Below are 4057 nucleotides of genomic sequence, written 5' to 3'. Positions count from 1 at the left end.
ACGCACATTTTCCACCAGGTACAATCAATAAAATGATGGTATATATTTTAGAACAACATGGCCGTTTTAACATTGCATTAGCATACATGCCATGAAGTGGATTTGAAGTCAGACGCACACCACGATATTATGAGAGTGTGTTTCGCAAATTGATAAATAAGTTTTGAGGCCATTTAAAAAATCACTGATTGCTTCTTGTAAATAATGATCAAAAGAATGAGTTGAATAAAAAACAATTAATTTGTTCAAAAATCAACTGCCAATTAAAATTTTGCATGCAGTGAATTTTCTGAGGTGTCCGTCCCCAAAATAAACAAAGGACTTCCCCTTTTTTAAATACAAATTGGCGCAAAATCTCCTGATCGATGACATGTGCTTTAAGAATGTTTCATACAGTTTTTTAAAAAGTTAGACAAAAATGGAATCAGTGTTACGGGCCCGGAGATGAATAAAATTAAATCAAAATAAACAAAACAAGCCTGCTCGTATCAGAGCAAAGCCCTGAATGTTCTCTGTCCTTCAACTGACCTCAAATTAATTAACTTGCGCTTAAGCTTTTTTTTTGGGGGGGGGGGGGGTATTTTAGTGACAGAGAGACCGAAGGATCGAAAACTTCTAGCCAATCAGAATCGTTAGACGTTCGTATTGGCTAAAAAACTTTTGCACAAAACCGGCGTCATTATTAACAGAAAAAATTTACAGCGGCACAAAAAATTTTTGCTGTAGAGTTCGGGTACGCATACAACAGGACTGCTCGTATCAGAGCAAAGCCCTGAATAATCTGACTGAAATTTAGAGTGTATACAGTTGTGTTTGCGCTAGAAAAACGAAGATTAAAAAATAAGAACTTTTTGAACGATATCTTACACGGATTAAATCTCCGATTTCGCCTTAATAACACAAAACGTATTACGTGTTAATTGTCCCAAATTAGCCGAAATATAAACTTTTAAACCCCCAAAGCTTTGCGAAAAATGATCACAGATGAAATATCTTTTTAAATTTGAGCTCAGTATATCAATACTTTTTGAATGAGATTCAAAAGTTCCGTCAAAAATTGACTAGTTAAGAAGTCGAATTTCATCCGGAGAAAACAAATCTACGAGAACAATTTTTTTGTCATTTTCGTCAAAAGTCAGAACAATAAAATTTTGGATTAGCTTAAATGGGTGAAAAAAGCGTTTTTCGTTTTCCGAATTCGTTTTCACAAAATTAAAAAATTCGGATCAATTTAACATTCTTTCTGCCAAATAGACAAATTTAAGATCCACCACCTCAGGGTTCATCACTTTAATTTAAATTTGCTAAGCGCTGCGAAAAAATGACCAATGCTGATTGGCTTAATTTTCGAACTCAGAACCAAGTTAACATCGAACCGCTAATCGGATTTGGGTCAAACAACTTGTGTATCTGCTTACTTTATAATCAATCAGAAATAATTTTAGTCGCCTTTCCTTGAGAGGTCTAAGCGATTTCTTTGAGATTTTTGGTTACTCATTCTGGTTGCCAAAAAATAACTGAAAATAAATTTGCAACATTCGGTCCCTCCATCTTGAAAGACAACACCCGTTTTTTGCTTCAATGATAAACTCGAAAACAATTGTGCTTCAATTAGTCCAGATCGAACCAAAAATTTCAATTTTAACACAGAGGCAAAGCGGAGCTTCGCAGCACTTGCGATACAACACAAACAAAAACAAGCATGAGTCGAAAAAAAAATTTAAATGTTGAAGAAACGAGGTGAACCAGAACTTTTATATGTCTCGATAAAACACAACTAAGGGCCCAGCTAACGCTTACAGTACTTGTTTGACTTTTTGGAACAAAAAACTTTGGGAAGGTTAGTTCTGAAAAAAAATAAAAACGTTCTAAGAACGATCAAAAAAACAAAATTCTAAATTTTCCAAGTTTTTTGAATTTTTTACAAACCTTTTTTGGATTTAACGCAAAACCTAAGACTTGGAAGGGTATTTTTCGAGCAAATCAAAAAGGTTAGGAAAAAAGTGGTCCAAAAATCAAAAAAATTGACTTTTCCGAGGAAGATAACTTTGTGTAGATATTTTTCTTAGTAGCCGCTGAAACATGAAAAAATCCCACTGCCCATCTCCATTGAACCCACAATATCTGATTTGAAAGGTTTGCTTTTTTAAGAAAAGTCAAAAAGTTTCACAAACTGGTCAAAATCAAAATTTCGACTATACCGAGGGCAATAGTTTTCTGTAAGAAAAAAACTTGGGCGTGGCCGCATAGAAAGAGAGCAATTGCCAACCGTTCTATTCGTAGAAGTTTTTTCAGATTTGAGGAGTCGTTTTTGAGAGAGCTAAAAAATCAAAAATATTGGTCAATTATTCCCCCACAAAAATATGGATCATGTAATTCTTCACAGACTTTTTTGAAGAATCTAGACAGAGGAGACAAGTGAAAAGACTCTAGTGGAGTATGCAAGCTCACAGGGTAGTGGGCGGTTTTTCAATCGATAACCCTTTTTTTTGAAAATCACTAGGCTTGAGAAAATCTAAAAAAACTTCAATAATGAGGAAATAAATTTCCATATAAAAAAGATATTTCAACAAACCGATTGATAAACATACAACCAACTTGAAAAGTGTGGAAGGCATTGTTAAAATAGTGTTTCCCTTGATACAACCCAAAACAGGGGGTCATTAAATCTATAAAAAACAGAGCCGAAATAATTTGGGCCGATGAATTATTTTTACCGAAACAAAAAACCAAGAAGGAAATACGAAGTCAAGGTTTGTGAAATTACATAATGTAGGGGTAAGTCAAACACTAACAGCAACATTAAAAAAGAGAACGCAGCAAAAAAAAACGATTCTAGGATGTGACAACTAACCCGACAACAGATAAGCAGACATATTATTGCCGACAATTCTATTTGAAACAGAATATTTCCTGCTAAAAAAACAGGTCCTGCTCAAATTCGAACCCAGGACCTTTAACCTGCAAGGCATATTGTTAGCTCGAGGCTAAGCTGGCTGAGAAAGCATAGAAGTTTGAAATCTTTGTGAACCAAGGTGTAAGTGATTCAAGTGGTTATGTTAAGCAAGTTGTTAACCCGGAAAAAGTCTTTATTCAAGTTTTATTAACGCTAGCTATTCGCAAACTTAAAAATCCATTCAGAATTTTTTTAAAACTAGTCCAAAAATTCATATCAAAACCACGAAAACAATTAAAAAAATAGTCCTATTAATCGTAATGAGATTTTTTCATAAAGTGATGAAACAAGTTTTCAGGCTAAATTTTGACAGAAATATTGCCGACTTGATTACAACTTCATTCGTTTCGTTTAATCTGATGATTATAGAAATATAATGCAAATAATCCTGATGATGATAGGTTAAAAAAAACAAGAAAAAGTATTATTGATGCTACCTCCATAGCAAAACGGCCTTGCTCATTGATTTACACATTAAACAGCGAAATATAAAATTAGCGCAAAAAAAACGAAAATTTTGGTATTCCAGAAATCATTACAACTGAATTGAAGTTTGAGAAAGACAGCTTATATCGGGGCAAGGCCCTGAAAGTTCTTTTTAAGGTCTAGGGAGGAGCAGTAATAACACGAAAAAATTAAGTGAAGTAAAACAAATTAAAAAAAAACACTTTTTTAAGTTTTGAGATTTTTTCTAAAAGTCATCCCCTCACACGCCATATAGGGTACAAAGTGATAAATTTCGCTTCTACTAACAAACCAATAACGACCAATAAATCTCCTTCAAACAATTGGGAACCATTGTCAGGACGGATTGAGCCTCCGCTTACGCGTTAACAGCGCGAAATATATCGCGCGTTAAATGTCCCAAATTGGCCAAAACGGCAATTTTTAAACCCCCATAACTTTATGAAAACAACAGGTAAAATTTTTTATACAAGTTTAAGCTCAGAACAACAGTACCTTCTTGTAGAAAAGTTCCCTCAAAAGTGGCTACTTCAAAAGTCGAAATTTGTCTGAAAAAACCATCCTGAGCACATATAATCCCTTACATTCGTTATGAAACCGAAACAAAAACAATTCTCAGTTATCAGCTTATCGTTT

General features: G+C 34.1%; 1 protein-coding gene across 1 annotated transcript in view; it reads left to right on the top strand.

Annotated features, from left to right (window-relative positions):
* LOC134845485 (acylamino-acid-releasing enzyme-like) overlaps nt 1–4057 on the top strand; it is a 284730-nt gene that overhangs the window by 134980 nt on the left and 145693 nt on the right. The window lies entirely within an intron of this gene.

The sequence above is a fragment of the Symsagittifera roscoffensis genome, chromosome 5 (genome assembly GCF_963678635.1).
Source record: "Symsagittifera roscoffensis chromosome 5, txSymRosc1.1, whole genome shotgun sequence".
Taxonomy (NCBI): Eukaryota; Metazoa; Xenacoelomorpha; order Acoela; family Convolutidae; genus Symsagittifera; species Symsagittifera roscoffensis.
This window is presented reverse-complemented; position numbering and strand designations above follow the sequence as displayed.